Here is a 21,549-nt window from a genome sequence, read left to right as displayed (position 1 = left end):
TAGGGCTTGTTCTACTGAATGATGGAACCGCAACATTTGTCAGACCGGGGGTCTCCAACAGTGTCCTTGACCTCAGCTTCGCTACACCACAACTCAGCGCGCGATGGCAACCTCAACATGACAGCTGGGGTAGTGATCATATCCCGATCATTATCTCCTCCCCAAGCTCTACAAGCGCTAAACATAAGACCTGCAGAGTCGTCAATTGGGACCAATATCGCTCTCACCTCCAGGACCTTCTCTCTGAAGGAAACGTCGATCTTACAACGGCTATTTCACAAGCCCTATATGACGCCACGAGGCTGGTCCAGGTCCCGGTCTCCCGCCCGAATCCTGACCTCCTCTACCTCAAGCTGAGGGCCCGCCGACGGCAAGCCCAAAATCGTTCGCTACGTACAAGAAGAATGGAGGACATTCAGCGCTATAGAAGAATCGACGCAGCGTTCCGCCGCCATACTAACCGACTTCAGCGAAAACAGTGGCGACAAAAATGTGAATCTCTTGGTGCTCCCGGTGGCGCAAGACAGGCTTGGAGGATGGCACGTGCTCTCGCATCGGAGGTAGTTCCTCGGCTTCAGATCTCAGCGTTTGCTATATCGCAAAATATTACATTAGCACGAACTGCCGAGCTTTTGGCCGATCAATTCTCCCGTCCAATCTCTCCCCCTTCAGGCTTTCAAATTAGCTCATCAGTGACCCCCCTTTATCAAGTGCCCAACATAGACTACGACTTCACGCTTAAAGAACTGCAGCACGCACTTAGAAGATCCACCCGTCGTAGAAGCACTCCAGGGCCGGACGGGATAACGTACCAGGCTTTAAACAACATAGACCCCGTCATGCTGCCTAAACTACTGGAGGAGCTAAACTCAGTCTGGAGCACGGCGGCACTGCCGGATGCTTGGCTCAACTCCGAAGTCATACCAATCCACAAACCGGGCAAACCGGTAGAAGATTTGTCATCATACCGACCAATTTCACTCACCTCCTGCCTTGGAAAAGTTCTCGAACGCATGATACTTAGAAGACTAGACTGGGCACTAGAAACAGTTGGCGCGATCCCTGAACAACTCTCTGGTTTCCGCCGTCGACGTTGCACGGCAGATGCTATTGGGGATCTCGTCTCAGCGTTGGAGGAAGCCAAACAAGCTAATCACGGTTACGCCGTCATTTTCCTTGATATTACCAAAGCATTTGATGTGATTCCTCACGCTACTGTCATTAACCAGCTTCAGGTCCTTGGCGTCACGGGACGTACTTTGGCATTTATCAAGGCCTTCCTCACTGGCCGGACTATGAAAGTTCGCATCGGAAACGATCGCAGCACAATCAGACACATAACTCAAGGAGTTTCTCAAGGAAGCGTACTAAGCCCGCTTCTCTTTAACGTTGCAATGGCCGCTCTTCCCCGAACTCTCGCCCGTGATGACCGATCTCCAAGAATTCAAATATACGCGGACGATGTGGCCCTTTGGGCCACGTCACCAACAGCCATGCATGCTAAAATGCAACGTCGTTTACAGCTGACTCTTGACGGTATTTCAAAGGAAATTACTCGACTGGGTTTAACTATCTCGCCATCTAAAACCGCGGTACTTGCTCACCATCCACGTGGCTTTTAGGCCAGCTCTTTCACGTACTCTGTAAACGGTACTCCCATAACACGGATGCGCAACCACATGTACCTAGGACTGGTTATTGATGACTGCCTTTCCTGGCGTCCAGCCGTGAAACAAACAATATCTCGGTGCGATCTGCACCTCAACGTACTTCGCAGGATCCGAGGACAAACCTGGGGAACCTCGCAATCTATGACTCTGCAAATGTATAGGGGACTGATACAATCCAGGGTGCTCTATGCGCTCCAAATCGTACTCGTACGGGACGCTCAGCTCACGAAGATGGAGATCATTCAAAGGAAAGCCCTCAGAATCTGCCTCGGTCTTCCCCCGTCTGCGCCGAACGTCCCTACTTTGGTCGAAGCTAGACAAAACACAATAGTCAATCTAGCGTTCCGTCAGGCACAACGACATCTCGCCCGGCAGACCCTCACAAGGTCTACTTCCAACCTCTTACAACGCATCGATAGACGTCCCAATTCCCGCCTAGGAAAAGTCTACGCAGAGTTTAAGGAGTCGGTCGGTGCATTGGATGAAGACCCTCCTCCACCACCCCCGCATACAACTGTGTTTCTGAATATATCGGAAGAAATTCCCCAACTACGCAGCAAAAAGTTGGTCTCGGATGTGGTTTCCCGTTATCTTGCGGAAGAACACGTCGACAACTTTTTCGACGGTTGGATAAAAGTTTTCACCGATGGCTCAGTCTGTCATCAAAAGAAATCCTCAACTGCTGCTGTAGTTATCCCTGAACTCGCCATTATCAAGTCCGGTCGCCTCGACTTCCACACATCATCCACCATCGCAGAATTAAAAGCACTAGAACTTGCTCTCGATACCCTCCACGACTTTCAGAGCCCAGAAAAGGCGGCTTTGCTTACAGATTCCAGAGCGGCACTTCAAATCCTCACCAATCTGGAAGACGCACCTCTGATTGCCCGCATCATCGCTTTCAAAGTCGAATCCTTAGAAAAGAAAGGCTGGACTATAGCATTCCAGTGGTTGCCATCTCACTGTGGGATCGACGGCAACGAAAGGGCCGACCGAATCGCAGCTGAGGCACATGAACTCACCAACAGCACTCTCCACGTGCCGAAGATCAACGAGGCCAGGCTTCTCATCGCACGTGAGACGCAAAAAAGACACCCGGACGTGGGCGTAGCTGGAGGAACCCCACCATCACCGGTCCCCACCAAACTCGGCCGCCCAGAAGCAGCCCTTCTTCACCGACTCAGAACACGTTCAGCTTTTACGGCTTCTTGGCTTTACCGCATCAAACGCGTGGACAGCCCACACTGTCAGACATGCCAAGTTTCCGAGGATATAGAACATCTCCTTTGCGACTGCCCAATCTTAGACGCTCAGCGTTCTAGACTCCACCTTGAACTTCGTCAAATAGCCGCGGCAAGGCAGAGCCTTTCGCACCTGCTTTTCCCGCCAGGTCCCAGGCGCATCGCTACGAAAACATTCGCGCTGCTCCTGACATTCCTGGAAGACACTGGCTTGGCTGACCATCTTTAATGCTTGGTGTTCCTTCCAGTTTCCAGTACGGCGGGCCCGGCTTGGCGCAAGGGCTGTGACTGTGACGAGTAACATGACCTTCTGCCATTGAGGTGGCAGACCTGACAGTGCTGGACTAGAAACCACTTAATATCTTTTGATCAGTGTGTGTCTTGTTTGAACCTTCCTTCCCTTTCTTCCTTCTCTCTCTCTCTCTCTTTCCCTTTTCTTTTGTTGCTCAGACCGGGACTGGCAGGCCCCCATTAGGAGGAGTGGCCACACTGTTCCGGTCTTCCTTCCCCATCCCCTTTCTTGGTTTTAAAATAAATTTCAACACTTACACACACACTCTTTTGAGTTGTGTTTTACAGCTAAAGAAGAATAAGTTAAAAAATCATTTCGTGGCCCCTTTAACACCGGTGTGTGTGCTACACCAGATAAAAAAAAAAAAAATTGACTTTTTGCATGCCGGTAAACTTCTGGACGACCACTTGGCCTGTCGACAAGAACACCTCATATCCGGCGTCAATCTCTTTTAATGGCGTTAACAATCCTTTAAAGACCATCATGCTGTCCTTCTTGGTTTAACCCTGTCGACTGTTCATCGCTCAAACTAGGGTGAGACCGTCGTCGACGTCGCCCCCGCCAGTCGGTGAGATAATCTCATCTTCAATGGATGATTGGGTCTTGAAGAAATATGATGCTAGCATACATTCGCTTACTATGGGGCAGTCGAGCAGCAGTCAGGTCCCGAGGCAATCGTCCTGTCGTGGCCGGCGTAATCGACTCTTGTTCCACAGGAGCGAAGTCCGAAAGTGCGAGGACGATACGTAAGTCCCATGAAGCGACTGCCATCCCGGCGGCGCGGAAAACCACTCGCCTTGTCCGTGCACTTACGATACTTAGCAGCTCTCGTCGCCCGGCAGTCCCCGGGCTGCAAAACGTCTCACCTCACAGAAAAAACAAGCACCATCCTCTAGAGGCCCGTGTCGTACCGCCATGACAAGTGTCTTTTACAAGGAGGATAGAAAGGTAGGAGAGGGCATGACGTCAGCCGCGTAGCCTCCACAAGCCATGCTCCCTTGACGCCTCGCCTCTTTTTCATTTTTCTCCTTACCCTCCTCAGCTATCAGGCCATCGTGACCACATCACGTGACCGAAGCTAGCCTTCGTCTAGCCTTCGATCTGATAAAACCTACCGGACGGAGCGCGCGCAAGCTTGCAAAGAATCCTTCTACAATCAACCATCCAACTTGCACGGGACATGTCACGCGCACCAATTGCCAGAGAGATCTACGGTCACGTTGGCCACAACATCGTTTAAACATTTTATGACTAGGCTTCATTAATATTGCGAGGTGCCCTCTCCTAGTGCTTATAACCTCCTTGGTATTTTGCCACTTTTCAATGAACGAATGGAGATATCAAACTAGAAAAAATTGCCGCCCGGCGTCGCCAGCCGCACGGTTAGGATATTGGAAACAGCACGCAAAAAGACGAAGACAACGAGAGAAGAGCACAGGACAAGCGCTGTCCTGTGCTCTTCTCTCGTTGTCTTCGTCTTTTTGCGCGCTGTTTCCAATTTCCTAACTCATGAACCAACTCGCTTGCATCGCTACCTTAATACAGCACGGTTACCATGGCAACATCCCAGACCCAAAATGGAAATCTCTATCGGCGCTTCTGACGCCGTGCATCTAGATAATTTTGCGTCATGGTCGCTACTCTGGCAGTTACACTGCCATATTCAGTGGCTCTAGGTGTCACATGTCCTTCCGCGGTTGGGCGGAGCGACGCGGGGAGCGCGAAGTCACGAGACGAGCTACGAAAGGTGGATTGGCTCGTGTAGCTCATAGCGTCCATCGCGGTACATCGTAAGCTGAAACGGAGTACGGAACAATCAAAGCCTCTGAATTGCCTTCTCTTCCTCCATAAAACGTTCGTTATTTTACTAGGATGACTCCAACTCGGTAATTGGGCCCGCGACCGACGCCGAGCGCACTTCGACGCGCTGACTGGACACGAGGCACAGCCGAACGATAACGCAGCACTCGTGTCCAATCTGCGTTTCCGCTAGATCTTATTGTGATGGCGTCGAAATTCTAGCGCACGGGCCTTGATGACTTTAGGTGGCGTTGGCTCGGGCGACGAAGGGCAGTCAAGTAACTGGTCCGGCGAACCCGTATTTTCCATCGCCTTGTCGGCGGTGAATAGGGGAAAGTCAACGCCAGAGCAGAAAGCATTTATTTTTTTTTTAATTCGAAAAACGCTTTAACTAGATCACAATAGAAGAAGAGAGAGTTCTCAAAACAAGGCTGGAAACGGGATTGAAATTCCATTCGGGCTTCGCGCTTTGATTGGCGGAGGGTGGGCACTGTTGGGCTGGGGCTCGACGGGCAGGCGCCGTTGCGCACCTCGCGGCCATGAAGACGTGCGCGCGAATGAGAACGGTTCCTCGAGCCCCTGTCATGCTGCGCCATCTCACGGCGTTTGTCGGAAATGGGTGCCAGCCTTCGACTCACTTGCTCCATGCCCGAGGCGGTGCCGTTCAGACACCTCTTTCTTCTTCTATCGTGGTCTAGGTTATAAAAAAAAAAAAAAAACACGTGTAAGTTCCCGTAGGTGCATCTAGAGCGATCTTTGAAACTCTCGTGAAGTTTACATCCCCTAAAATATTTTAGTTTGTAAGAAAAACTATTGCGATCCACCAGGCATCAGTACTTTCGGATAAATTCGATAGCCTTCTCAGGTTTATTTGAAGATAAAAAATGTTCTAGACCTTTTTTTTTTTTTTTTTGTTACTTGTATTTGGACGTCACATTCAGTATATTCTTTCTCTTTTCTCGGGTTTTGATGGAAACGTTTTAGCGAGGCAAACTTTCAGAGTTAAACTTTCGCTACTCAATTTTTAAAGCGGTAAGTTATTCCGCTCTCAACCGGCATCTGGTGTCTCCCTGTTAAAATGAAATTGAACGGCAGAGTGCAACTTCTCACTATGAAATCTCTAAAGAGTCCCTCAAACTTCAAAAATAAATATTTTCTTTCCCGGAAAACGTTAAAGTCAAATTTGGGGGTTTACGTGCCAAACGTACGACGGGCATCTGGCACGCCCCAGCGGAGGACTGAGGATTAATTTTGACCACCTGGGGATCTTTTGACGTGCAACCGAAAGCTCGGTTACACGGCGCCTTCTCCGCAATAAGCCTCCGTCATATTGCGGGCACCTCGGTCGGGATTCGAACCCGCCACCTGGGGATCCGTAGGCCGGCGCTCTCACCTCGGAGCCACCGAGCCGGAAAACGTTATTAACATGATACCAAATAAGCAGTGTAAAATTATCTCTTAATGAAGCCTAGCATGTATGGAGGGAGAAGAAGCCAACGAAGTCGAACCAAAGCCCAAAATCCGGTGCAGACAAACACGACTTCAAACTCTGAAAGTTACTTCAGTTTTTTCAGTCCTCGTTACGGTACTTACAAAGCTCCCGTAGATCAACATTTTTTTAGGGTAATCTTTGTTTTGCTTCAAACTTATATTTTAAGAAGTTTATTCTATTGGACAATGAATATGCGCCTCAGGCAGTTTCTCACTGCCAAAATATACCAAGCACTCAGTACTCATCCCGCATCATCCATCAGATTCGAAACGTTAGACTGACTGCACCACGGCTGGCAATCGAAGCCGCCAACCGGGTGATATGAAAGCCGGTGCATTGCCCGCGAGCCACCGAGGCGGCTTCGCCAAGTATGAATCGGCCATTAAGGGTGCAGCGTCTGATCCGACCATGGAGGTATAAAACTTCTGGAGGTGACATGACGCAGTCAGAGGTGAGGCAAGTGTGAAGGAACACGAACCCCAACGATGACCAAAACTGTTGCTGTTTTTGTCATCGTTGAGGGCGTGACCCTCCGCACTTCTTGCTTCACCTCTGGCGGTGTTATGTCGCGTTCAGAAGCTTCCTAATTCCATGGATCCGACTAACATATATATATATATATATATATATCCAGGTAGCACGCCGGAGAGCCGCCTAACTTGGCGCAAGTGTGGCAACCCTATAGGGGCCAAACTTCCGGCCGCTTTTGCTCCAAGCCGCTATGCGGAGCGCACGTTCGTCTGCTCATCTTGCAGGGGTTGTGGTGACGTCAGAACGCCCAGCTCTGATTGGCTCTGATGGGAAGGGTAGTGGGTAGACCTCAAAGCAAGCTGCCTTGAGGCCACTATCCTTCAGTTTAGAGCCAATCAGAGCTGGCCGTGGTTTCGACGTCACCGTAACTCTTGCGTAAGAAGCGGACGACTTGCTCTCCGCATAGTTACATTGCCAAAGTACTTTCTTTTTTAGTTTTTATGGCCTTTTATCTGGCTCTCCACATAGTGGCCAAAGTGCCAGACTTGAGCCAAAGATGCCACGTATATGAACCGAAGAACTTGAAGTAGAGCCTAAATCTGGTGCTTTTCGTTTGGTAATTTAGGACCAATGTTGCCGCATGAAAACCGAGCAGCCAGAAATGAAGCCTAACTTTAGCACTGGTTTAGCGAATGAGGGCCAGGATACCCAGACTTCGGCCAAAGAAGGTCAAGGTCGGCTCTTCTTTGGCTTTGCAATTTTAAAAGCTCGAAATTGGGGAAAAAAAGTACTTAATTCACTCGGCTAATTGGGTAATGAATGAATTGCCCTGACAAGAGCACTAATAGTGACAAACACCGTTAGAAACTGGCAATGCGCCGAGACTTAAAGGCAGTGCAGAAAATGCAGAAAAAAAAGAATGCTGTTCCGACGAAAAACTCTCCAGGACATCAAGGTTATTCAGCGCCATTAGCAGGAGAGTGCTGCTGGCAGGTAATTCAATCACAAACTATGTGCGATTTCTGTTTTATTGTTCTCTATTACATTATCATATCTTGTCTCCTTCTTTTATATTATACCACACAAAGAGGCGAGAATTCCCGTGGACAGCCTGCCTATTCGTTATGCGTGAGAACAGTGTTGTTTTTTTGTTGCTTGGTCACTACACATACTTCGTATTAGCATCATCTCGCAACATACTTGCAAACGGCACAGCCCTTCTGAGACCAATTAAATGGACGGCGTAAACCACATCACAAATTTCTAAAGGAGTCGTGCATTTCACGGTACGCTGTCACGTCACTCGTACCGGCGCTCTGCTTACCTTGCCTGGGGTCCAAAGCGATCGCACTCTTCCGAGTTCAGAATCAGAATCAGAATCAGTTTATTTTTTGTCACACCTCTTTTACACACATGTGACAAGGGGGGCCAGGAAAAAAAGCTGCAAGTTTGCAGCTCGACGGGTTCCTGCCCCGCAAAACACCAGGCAGGGTGGCACTGTCATCAAAAACACACACGAAAAAAAAAACACAGTGAAAATAACTTACGTAACATAACATTTAGCAATATATTAAGTGTCATCTCAATACACATTGAAATAGGTAGATATAACAAACAGAACACAAACATTCTATTTGTTAACAAAAAGTTTAAATTTTACGGACATTTAACGAAAGTTTACCAACACTCACCTCCAGACACGACAGAAAAACACAATAGAGATAACTTACATAAGATGTCGTATAAAATAAGTGTCATTGAAATTAGGTCGCGCTTCCAAACAGACTGAAGTAGAAGATATAATAAACATACGACAAACATTTTCACTCAGTATAAGAACGCCTTAGTTGTATGGGCATTTAATGAAAGTTAATCAACTTCTTGGGAATATAAGGTGTTCAACAGTGAAAGTAATCTGTAACTCAACCTCTGGAAGCCAAAATTAGTTCTAAATGATGGGATTGGCCAGGGATGCCAATGAAATGAGGGGTATAATGATACATTATTTTCAAGTTTAGCGAGGTCAAAAATCACTGTCATATGTTCTCTTAAGGCACGATGATATGTGACAGTTAATCCATTAGAGTACATGTTAGATACGTCAAGTATTTTATGCTTTATAAATAAAGGAAGAGAACTTTAATTACATGGAACATTTTCAATTATCCCTATTGCTTTTTTTTTGCATTAAACTCAGCCTGTCAAAGTTACTTTTGTTGTTGTCCCCCAGACAAAATGACAATAACAAAGAATTGAATGAAAAAGGGAATTATATATTAATGTTTTAATACTTACAGGAAATACTTTCTTATATTTGTTCATTATCCGTACTACTTTACAAAGTTTTTTATGTATGTAAGAAACATGGGGATCCCACGACATGTGTTCCGAGAACACAACGCCGAGGGTCTTTCCGCTGTCAACGCATCCTACTATATTTGGCCCAAAGTACAAATCGCTGGACAATGCGATCCGTGATCCTGGACATTTAAAAAGGACTGCTTTTGTTTTGGACGGGTTTATTGACAGAAAATTTATAGTGACCCAGTGTTTTAACTTGCGTAAAAAATAGTTTCCTTTGGAAGTGAGTATGTGTTCTCTTGAGTCAGAAAAAAAGAGGCTCGTATCATCTGCACACATAATCAGCTTGGCGGAAATTTCTATCTTTGTAATATCATTGACGTAAATAATAAGCAACAGGGGACATAATATGCTGCCCTGTGGAACCCCAGAGAAAATGCGCTGCATGTTAGATGACGAGTTTCCAATCTGAACATACTGGTGGCGATGTTGTAGGTAGGACGCAAGAAGTGATAGGGGAATACCACGTATACCGTAACATTTTAACTTGTCAAAAAGAGTCTGGTGGTTTATTCGATCGAACGCTGTGCTAAAATCTATGAAAATCCCTAAAGTTTAAAGTTTATCCTCAAAATTTTTTAATATTAATTCTTTCTGTATTAGTAAAGCTGTTTCTGTAAATCTATGTTTCCTAAAACCGAATTGGGATTCCGTCAACAAGGAGTATTTGTCCAGAAAATTGAAAAGTCGAGAGCACATTATTTTTTCAATGGGCTTTGAAAAAATAGGAAGGATGGAAATTGGACGGTATAGTTACTCAGATCGTTCCTATCCCCCACCTTTATAAAGAACAGAAACTTTAGCAACCTGCATCCTCTTCGGGAATATTCCGGATGATAATATAAGATTATGCAAATGAGTTAAGCATGGAAGTATCAAATCCAAGACAAATTTTACAGGTCCGATTCGGAAATCCTCACAGTCATGACTAAGGCTATTTTTATGTTTATAAATGTGGAGAAAACTTCGCCTTCATCAGTAGAATTTAAAAAAATGGCGTCATTGCAGGTGCTAAAATGATTTATGGCTCTACTGTTATAAGTACTGTTTCCCACACTTACAAAATAGTCATTGCATTTATTGCTAAGTTCGGTACCAGATACTTCCCTTTTATGAATAGTCATGCTTTCAATGCCGTCCTGGTTCGGGTTCCGCATTAAGGAGTTCAAACGCTTTTACATAATTTCTGGCTGCCTAAAACAAGACTCATCAAATTTGGCAGCAAAATAACGTTGTTTTGCACGTTTTAACTGCGTATTTACGAAGTTTCTAAATCGTTTAAATTCATGCAGCTTTACTTTGTCTCGAGTTTTAAGAAAAGAATCATAAACATTTTTTTTAACTTGTTTTAAGAGCTGTCTACTGGGCTTTCGAGACTTTTTGTTGACATAAATTGTTTTGTATGGAAACGCTGTGCAGTAGGTACGTTTTAGCTCGTTTAAGAAAAGGCCATAGCATTCGTTGACCTCATTAGACCGGAGCACATAACTCCAATCAATAGTGATAATATTTTTTTTAATTTTTTATGTATTTCAGAACTTATGTTTTGTAATAATAAAGGAGGTCTTATGGTTTCTTTTAGTGGAATATTTTGGGTAACAAACATGAATATGTTTGTTAACCGACCCTGGCGGTTCAAACCAGATCCCGAAGTTTCAGAACTTACCGCTATCTTAATCGAAAGCTACGGACGATTTTCTGAAATTTTCTATGCGAAAATGGCGGCCTATGGACCTCTTACAGCACATGGAGCTAGATGGCGCAAGTTACCGAAAATGGGCAGAAACAGGACACATTTTCCTATAGACATTTCCAGAAAATCCTCTATAAATTTTCACTGGTTAGTTCTGAAACTTTGGCATCTAGTTTGTACCACCAGCGCTACTTTTGGGACAAGGATGAGCGTTTGGCACGCGTAGTTCAATTTCGCGCCAAAAAAAGAAACACCTTGAATTTAGCGATGAATCTGTCTGGGTGGAAATAACTCTTTCTGATTCCAACTTGCTCATTGGTATGTTTTACTTCCCGCCGACCCTTAATGTCACCGGATTTTCGGAACTGATGAACCTTCTCTGTGATCAACTAGACGTAGAAAAATACCGTTTTCTTATACTAGGAGATTTTAATGTCGCCGATATAAACTGGAATTTAGAGCACCCCTTCTCGACTTCTGGTCGTGTAACATTTAAGGTAAACACTCTACTGTATTCTGCGCGCTATCTAGGATTGAAGCAGTCAATTAGTTTTCAGAACCCGGCGGGAAACGTACTGGAGCTCGCTCTAGTAAACTTTCATGTTCATACCCTCCCACCGGTGTCTAAACCCCTTGTTCACTCCGATGAATGGCACGTCCCCTTCTCCGCTTCTTTCAAAACTTCCTACAGGAGAGCAAAGCATACAAGCTATGGATCGTTCGCTTATAATAGGGGTAATAACCTCGGCCTTTCACAATTTCCAATAGCGTTGATTGGGCACCAGTATATGAAACAAGTAATATACATTCTGCTGTTGAGTTACTTACTAACTGCATTAAGAACGACATCGAAATGTTTCTTCCAAAAAAGTGACATAGTCCATCCCGCTATCCTCATTGGTTTTCGCACGAGCTTAGGTCCGAGCTTAGAAAAAAACAACTCTATCATAGGAAACATAAGGTCAACCAAACACAGTTCTGGTAAAATAAGTTTTCCAAATCACGAGCTCACGCTCGTGATTTGGAAAACTCGTTATTAATCAAGCGGGAGAAAGAATCTTATCGAGAGTCAGTTGAACGCAGCTTAAACCGCGACCCCAAGAATGTTTGACGGTACATCAGTGATCTCATGACGACGTCCTCTTCTGCGATAAGCCTATGTGAGGCATCTGGTAAAGTGCTGAAAGAACCTGCATGTGTGTCAAACGCATTCGCCGATTATTTTGAATCTGTTTACTCTTCAAACCAAGCCGCATCATGCACGCCAGATGATAGTACCAAGTATAATGATAAACTTTCGATTACGTTTTTTTCAAAACGCTGAAATCAATGATTGCGATGAGCAGACTAATACCCAAGCTAGCAATGGCTTTTGATGATATCCCAAACGCGTATTTTCAACTTGTCTCTATCAAGTTTTACTTTTCCCGAGCTTTGGAAAAATTCTGTCAATGTGCCTGTTCAGAAAGGTGGCAAGACCGTTTACATAAAAGCATTACAGACCGGTATCCTCGCTCTGTGCTCTTTCGAAAGTTGTTAAAATCGTTTTGTTTCTACATTTGCCACAATTTTTTTAATGTAAGATTAGCATTTCACACCATGGTTTCTTCTCTGGCAGGCCAGGAGAGACCAATCTCGTGCCATTTTTAGACTGTTCCGCCAACAGCCGATCAGCCTGGGCAGGTGGATGCCGTATATTTTGATCTGTCGAAAGCGTTTGACTTGGTGAATTATTCAATTCTTGCATATAAAGTAAATAACCAGCTTTGCTATTTTTAAAACTATCTGATGGAAAGAAAAAAACATTGTTTGAATATTAGCACATCACTCAAGACCGTATCTGTCTTTTTCTAGTGCACCACAGGGGTCCATAGTAGGGCCGATTTTGTCCAATATTTTTTATAAATGATCTGGGTTCTTGTGTCCGCCAGTCACATATTTTGCAATATGCTGACGACATCACATTGTTTAGGCAGGTGTCATCCATCTATGACTGTGAAATGCTACACGAGGATGTTAATACTGTGCACCATTGGTGTTGCAGCAATTCGGTAACACTTAATACCCCCAAAAAAACACAGTAGTTATGTCCTTTTATGGGAAATTAGAAATCATAAGATTTTGTTTCTATCTTGAGAACCTACCTCTGCGTAGGGTTCGATGCGCGAAAGAATTAGGAGTATATTTTGATTCATCATTATCATTCAAAGAACATGCCTCCAACATCACAAATGCTGCCTACCGCACGCTAGGTGTTATTTCGAGAATAACGCGTGAATTTCCTTCGTCAGCTTGTATATTCATTTTGTATTTTTCATTAGTACGTAGCATCTTGAATTTAGTTCTGTTGTTTGGAATTGTATTAGTAGCGCAAACCAAGCAAAACTCGAAAACGTGCAGAGAGGTTTCTTTCGTCTCATTTATGAACGCTACATTGGCCGGAGTGTTTATTATGAGTAAACAGGCTTTTACGACGATGTGGGTGTACTAAACTAAGCTGGAGATCGAATGTTTGACCAGAAGCTCGTGGGAAATTCGGGGACGTACCAAAGTTATCACTCATCCAGCAGGCGCAAAGCTAGCAGTGGCAAAGCGCGGATGATTAGATTATCATCGTGTTCCGTCATTGCTACTTTTGCACCTGCTGCACGAGTGATAACTTTGGTGCGCCCCTGAGCTTCCCACGAGCTTCAAGTCGTTCTAAAGAAAGTTGATTTAGTGGTTTTCAATGAGGCTCAGTAAGTTTCTAATTGAAATTGTATGTCTATTTTCACTCATTAAAACGTTAATTAACGAATTTTACTCAATTAGCAGACTTCTCGCAAAGATTAGCCACCCACATATTGTCCTCCAGGCCGTATAACTCACGTCCACAAACCGCATAATTTTAACTTTTACGGGTTTGTTTAAACATATTTGTAAATGTTAAAAAACCAAACAAAAAACCTGTATATATATTTTAAGACATACAAATACTTTTAGTGATTTGTTTGTGGCGTATTCTAAGTCAGCTATTCGTAACTCCAGAGGAGACAACGCCACCCAGGGAAAAAGATGGGAAGGAGAGAAGCGGAGAACGACTGCCTATCCAAGTGTTGCAGCAAAAACCGGCGCGACCTGGTAGCCAAAATGAAAAACAGAAAAAAATAGCTGTGACGCAGTTACACAGTTCATATATAATACAATAGACAAGGTCTGCGGGCAGGATGACAGAATTATCTGCGCACACAAGGATGTTCCAAGCATGTTTGCTTTACACAGACATACGCTTACAACATGTGCGCATATAGTTCACGTACGACCAATGGGACACCGTTCTGCAAGCAAGAAACATACCTCAAACAGTGTCTGTTCTTTTATAAGGATGGTGTGACTGTGGCTTCGGAGTTACAAATATCATTTCGTCTCAACATTTACACGGACTAACCGCAAGGACCTGCAAGCGCGAGTGAGTATATTTTTCACTGGTGCTTCCGGTGTATGAGCGTATACGTGCTGTCGAGGAACGTTAAGGTGCAAGTACCTCGCGCTCGTAGCTTTTTGTGTTTGTAGCGCCCGATAGAAAAACAAAAAGAAAAAATTGAGCTTGATGCGAAGTTGGGCCGAGCCTTCTACAAAGCCTGTTCAGGTTATTGCAAAATTGTAAGGCCCCACTTGGTGCCCAAGCTCAAGATGAGTAAGTACGAGCGGGAATTCAAATGGGGCGTAATAGCGGTAGTAGAATATATAAAAAAAAACAGGACTTAAATTAGCTAAATGCAAATTGTTAATGCTGCGGTCAACACGCATCCTATGTTAATACAGTCTTTTTTCATGTTCATCTGGTCCGATCTCTCCTGATAGTATGTTGTTGGTTGAATATCCCCTTTAATAAATAATGAAATTCTACTTATAGACATGCTGAATTTACCTTCTTATCAAGATTGTTTATGGTGCATTTTATAAACTGACTAGAAAAGAATATGAACACGCTAACTTCACCTGGGCGTCAAACTTTTGTTTTATGCTATTTTTTTTATAAAGTGGCAACGCAATGATATTTTTGAACATAGGAAAGATATCTAGCCCGGTCATCAAAAAGCCGATCTTGCATTTTCTTGGTGGGCAAACTTGGATATTCTTCGCGCTTACAGCACTAGGTTCTAAACATCGACAAACTGCCGCGCCGTCACTGAAAAAAAAAAAAAAAAAGCTATATATTCCGAAGGACGAGTAAAGCCCAGAGCATCCAAACAAGCAGACTCCGATCAGGCGAGCCGTCAACCCATCAACGGGAACAGAAACAGCCCGCCAGTAAACACATTCATCCATCCATCTTCTCCCTCCGGAGATAAAATCCCCAAACCAAGCTTGCGAACGCCAACCCCGTTCCCTAAAATAAAGGGGATACACGCAGCTTAAGGCTCGAGCCTGCTAAAACTCGCCATAAAATACGGGAAGATGGTCGAGCAAACGGGATTCTCGCGAGATCTCCAATTTCTCCTTCTCCTCCTTTTTTTCCCTCCTTCCCCTAGCCTCTTCCATCACCCGGACAAGTCGCGGGACCCAACTAACACAACTTCGCCGGATCGGAATTCCGAATCCATCCCGACGTGCCTCTAGTCTTTCCAGGGAGAGAGGGTTCTGGGATCTAGGGAAGGAAATAACGACGAAAATGGGGAAGGCCAGGCGTAACCACTCGATCATCGCGTTTGCTCTTGGGGAGTTTAAGGGACAGGGGCGCACGTTTACTCCTGCGTGCGGCGCTGCAGTCACAGTGTGTCATGCAGGAACGAATGGCGCTGGATTTTGTCTTTATTTCATTGGCATCGAATTCGCCATCTCTTAGTTTCTTCTGGCAATACGTTGAAGCAACTCTCTGTTTGATATAGGACGGGGGCAGCCGATGCGTTTTTACATACACTCTCTTCTATACAAATTACCAGTCCTACGAATGCTACTTTTAGAGGTGGTAAAGGCCGTTGTACTCGCCTTTATGTTCACGTTTCTCGTTTTCCTTCTGAGTGCAGGATTCCCTTAATTAAGCATCGGAATTGTTTTTACATTAACCGCCCATTAGTACTTAGGGAAAGGAAGGGTGAGAGGGTGCTTGTGCCATCGACCGTCTGATGTATACTCCCGGAGTCTTAACACAATATCATGGCTGATCGGGGTTTCATGTCGAACTTCAAATTCTGCCGCCAATACTAAACAAAAAAAAAACTTTACGTTCTTGTACAGATCAGGCGCGTGCCTTCAGCATATTAACTGACACGGATGTGCGAGAGGATGATTCAAAGGTTAAGAGGTTAGCCTGAGCGCATGGCTGTAGATGACTCTGGGGGGAGGGAATCGGAAGTTGATTGTGACGCTATGAACTTTGACGCTATGAACGAAGCGCTACAAAAGGGATAACATAGGGTGTATTCCCCAGCTTTTACGCAATGGACGAAGCGCTATTCAACCGTCATGGCCCGGCAGTCACATTGCGCCGATTAAGTATTTTCCTCTCCAGCGTGAACTTGTGTCACCATACTTTCACGGGCCGAAGGCGAAAGTCCGAAGCCTTCAGTTACACTGCTCATGCGTTACACAAAGGACGCGGTGTTGGCTGCAGGCAGGATGACAGAACTACCTGCGGACGAGCATCACGCCTATCCTAAGCATGTTTGTTTCATTTATATATATGTCCGCAGATTGTTTTTGCACGACCCGTCTGACACGACTGTCGTACCAGAAAGAAACGCACCTCAAATAATGTTTCCAGACTGTATTTTGTAAATAAAATTATTTACAGACTGTATTTTGAAAATGTCCATAGTGGCTGTAATAAGAGTGTCCATGTGGTAATGTGGTTTGGGAGCCCCATTAATTTACAAACTTTTGCTGGGCGTCTTTCGGATCGCTGGGAGTTTTAAAAACCTCCTCGGCACGCGACTATGAAAGCGACTATGAAAGCATCACGGTATGTCATTCATTGCCCTATGAACGAAATCACGGAAAATATTGCCTAGCACAGCATTGATACGTTTTCCCAGCATCTTCAACGGACGCCGTGGTCAATAGTTTTGCGTGGAAACTTTGGGTTGTGTTTGGGGTGAAGTGTATATCATGTCGATTGCGCCGACACCACGCGGCCGTCGCCGCTCAAGGAAGAGATGTTTTACACTTCGCAAGTGATGCTCTCTGGGCGCGATCCTGCGTAATGTGCTAGCGCCTCATTCTCTCACTCTCTGATAGTATAGATGTCATGCTACTAGATATTCCCAAAAAACAATATTACATTAAACAGAAGAAACAGGAAATCGGTCAACACTTTAGAAACCGGCGGTCTTTCAAATCAAAAGGGTGACTTGCAGCCCAACCCGAATAAAGTGATAATATTCACTAGCAGGGCGAACACAGAGCCATTTTGATTGAGCAACGTCTCTAGGTAAATCGTATATTGTCAACTTGAGCCGGGAGAGAAAACACGTATGACTTGTCTCGCTGCCAGTGTCTCGAGGAGCACTCACGCTTTGCTCAGTTACTCGAACTTTTGGACATTAACGTGGAAAACGAACGAGCCAAAAGAGGACATTTTCGACAGCGCGTATTTTATTTTACATGGGTCTCGAAGTACGATTCGCTTTTCTTGACTGACGTTCTGTTTTTTTCTACTAAACATAAACGCGAAACAATTGCGATTGCACGTTACTGCCATGGTCGCAGTTTGTAGCTCAACAGGAACCCATCGCGTGCGCCGCCAATCCAAACTGCTCATACATCATGCCGTAATTATCTACGCCTCAAGCAATGCGACTGGTCGTCATACAACGAAAAGACACGCGTCAGACAGTTTCTGACGACTGTCTTTTAAGTGACGTATTAGCAGCGCTACAGCGGCTCAAGTGTCCCAGTAGACGAACGAACAACAGACCCGGCCTCTTCGCAGACGTGTCAAAGCCACCTCGTTAGAAATGTTTCTGTCGTGCACGAACCTGTTTGTGAACATGGGCACTGCGGAGCACCTCTTGAGACACCAAGAACTTGAGCGTTTTGTTTTGCTGAGCAAGAAAAGTAAGGCGTGTGTTGCTGTAGTTTAACCAGCCAACAAACCTCGACATTAGAGTTGCAAAAAAAAAAACAAAAAAAACTCGAGGTACACCTAAGCATTTCTTATGAGTTGTGAATGCGAAAGCATGCAAGCCGCTCGTCCGCTCCCTTTGACGTCTGCTGCGTACTAGCGCCCACGTGCTTCCGGATATCGGAGGCCACGGCGCAGCGGCCAATGGGAGCCCCGTCGACGCGCGCCAGCCAATGGAACCGAAGGCGATCGTGGAAACTAGGGGTCGTTTTCGCGCTTCAAACTGATAACGTCAGCTCGCTCCATGAGACAGTTAATGCTTTCGCATTAAAAACGCGGGGAAAATTTTTTGTGGACACACACACTCGTAATACTAGATGTATTATCTAACAGGAGCCGAGTGACTGCCGAATATTGAATGTAACTACCCTCGGCGTCAATTCCGTTTCGTGCTACGATGTGGAGGCGGTAGCGTATAGCTTCTGCAGTGTTCCAACTCCGCCAAATTTAGTTGTTGCGCAAGCGCATTCGAATGAGGCGGAAGACGAAGCCACGTTACACTGTATTCACATGCCCTCACAGCTGTGGGAGGCTCTAGTACTATAGAGTTTAATTTTAATAGGGAGCCCTAATGCTCAGTAAAGCTTAGGGTCCCACAAACAGCTTGGGATGACGCACCGCGCATGCGCAAAACGTGCGACGACGCCAAGATGCATGGGGGACCTTGAAGCGTCGTGGCCCCTTATTCAAAAACTCTCTATTGTGGAGGCTGCATGCGCAACACTCGACAGTAGGCAGTTTTAGTATAGCGCTACCGCACAGATCGGCATTGCTGCCGCGAGCTCGCGCCGCGACTTGGAAGCGTGCTCCCCAACGTGCGCGAGGCGCCATCTCGTGGCCACTGTATAAGCCCGCGCTAAGGCTCTGCTAAAGCTGCCGCGGTCAAACTGTAATACCTCGTGCAAAAGACGGTGTGTAGACGCTAGAGTGTTTTAGAGAACCGTTTTTGTAGTCCGTACCGGAGCGCCCATCGTATACCGTATCGGATGTTAAAAAACAAAAAAAAACAGTTCCTAAAACTCTCTACTGTACGGGGCGTGCTCCTAGTATGGCGTTCTTGCCGCGTTGGACATACAAAAACTGTCTGCAGCCATGTTCGAAACATGTGCGAAGCACACATAATTCTAAGATGCCTCAGGCGTTTTCCCGGATGATTCTCTCATCGTCACTGCAGAGAAAAACCCTGCCTTTTTGTGCGATGTTTGAGCAAAACGTAAAAAACTGCCTAACGTAGCACCGGAAACTGTTGACGTCAAGCGACGGAGAAAACACGACGGAAGACTGTTCGCCTGCACACGCGGAGAATAATCAGATTAGTATTTAACCAACACGAACCGAATTGCTGCCTACTATTGATCGCAACTAGGCAGTTTGCCAGAACTCGCGGCGGACAAAGCGCCGGCAACAAGCAAAAACGCGGGGGAAGCAAAAACAAAAAAAAACAAAGGGCAACGCGAGTCGTACGGCAGCTGCGTGGAGTAAACCGAGGCAGAAAAAGGAAATTATTTCGGAGCGGGCCGTGCGCAGAATAGGATGGCAGATCGTTATAAATCCTGCCGCATTAACAGCACCAGTTGAGTGAAGGCATTCGCGAACCGACAAAGCCGCCCGCACACACGCTGCCAGCGAGAGCATTGTTCGCAAATTTCCCCCTTTTTATTTTTGTTCTTCCTTTTCTGCCTTTTCCGTGTTGTTGTCTCTCGATATATTTTTACTCGTACATTTCTAATCTTAATGGTTCACGAGCAGAATATAGTCCTCCTCCTCGCTCTCTCTTTGCCATCTCAGACGCGAACGTTTTCGTTTTATTTATTTTTTCTCGTTGCCGTTGTCTTCTTCCGTTTCTCCGCGACGATTAATAATGGCCGAACCGACTCTACGATCCATTTGCATCTTACGACGGAGCGCGGTTGACCCTACCAGCCATCGCAAACAACTCAACGCCGTGTTGAGTGTCACGTGATTCTTCGGAGAGGGTCTTCTCACGCGCGGGACGCGGGATCACGTGATGCGTTCCCGGCCTCTGGATTGGCTGGAACGGCTCGTGTTCCGTCCACCGCGCTCCCTCGTAAGGTGAGACGGAGTAACTGTAACGAAAAGAAACGCGTACATACATAGAAGTGAAGAAGGATGAGGAGGAGAGGATGAGGCGAGGATGAGGGGATGCTGCGGACCGTTGCCATGGCGACCTGAATGACGTCACGCGCCTGCGCAGATCGATTGGATCCATCGGTCTGCCCCTTGTTCTCTCCTCCTCCGCTTCGTTTTTTCACCCCTTTCCCCTCTTTCGAAAAACCGCGGCCGTGCTTCGACCGTTAGTAACTCCTGTCAACGTTTTTTTTTTTTTTTGTTACACGAATTTTGTTTTTGTTGTTTGCTTACACCGCTTTAAAACGACAGTTTCTGTTAAACTGACGCCTTTGTTCCCGAACAAACAAGACCCAGACTAGACTGCACTTCACCTTACCTCGGAGCATAGCGGGTGCAGCGGGTCGTCCCCCAGCCAATGCGACGCTCTTGAATGTGTCACGTGGCTAAGTGCCTTTCTACGCGTCGCTACGTCCTTTGTGAAAATCACGTGACGCTCACTCGGTACTTGACGGGCTCCGATGTCTCGTGGCGTCCTCCGTGGGTCGTCGTAAGCTGAAAATGAAGTGGGGTGTTTTCTACAAAACGGCGGCGGATACGGCTCCATCGTCGTCTGCATGTATAAGTTGGAAGATAGGCGGCCTCGTGCGCTCCGGAAAACTAAACCATCGTTTGTAAACGTAAAATCCCGCTTATGTTTTTTTTTTTTCTTTTTGTGCGATATGCAGACGACTTGAATCGCCAAGTGTTCTTATAACCCGGTGTTACGCTAAATGGAGATCAATGTTTGCACGATTGTTGTTTCCGTTCCTGCCGTAGTTGTTTAGAGCGCCGGTGCTTCGGCCTTTTTTGCTTGTGTGCTTATGTCTTCTCAACGTCGTCAGGCGAGGCGCCTTCTTTTGTGCGTTCTATTTTTCTTTTTCGCGCAGCCTGATGCTTCCAGCTCTAATAATGGGGGTAATAATTCTAGAAAGGAGTTGTTGCACGTATCAACCCGACAGTCTATAAATTCTTGTCGCTTTCTTTTTTTTTGCTGACTTTTGTTTTACGGGATTTGCAGGGCCTCTAATTTTATTTTGTTCTTTTCTATACATTTTCCGCCCTATACTCATCCCGTAAAAAAAAAAAGAAAAAAACGAAGAAATATGTAGGAGTATACGGCGAGGCCTGAAGGCGTTACTGTGAAAACCCTAATCTAGGATGATGTACACTTTCCCTTTTATTTGTTTGGTTTGGTCAAAAATTAAAAAAAAAAAAGTCAGATGATAAATGATATTTTTCTAGCATCCTCGTATGTTTTTTTTTTAATTTAAATGCGCTTGCCTTGTTTGAGATT

This window comes from Ixodes scapularis, unplaced genomic scaffold, assembly GCF_016920785.2.
Source record: "Ixodes scapularis isolate PalLabHiFi unplaced genomic scaffold, ASM1692078v2 PGA_scaffold8__174_contigs__length_109621045, whole genome shotgun sequence".
Classification (NCBI taxonomy): Eukaryota; Metazoa; Arthropoda; class Arachnida; order Ixodida; family Ixodidae; genus Ixodes; species Ixodes scapularis.
The sequence above is the reverse complement of the archived record's forward strand: the minus strand, read 5'-3'. Positions refer to the sequence as shown.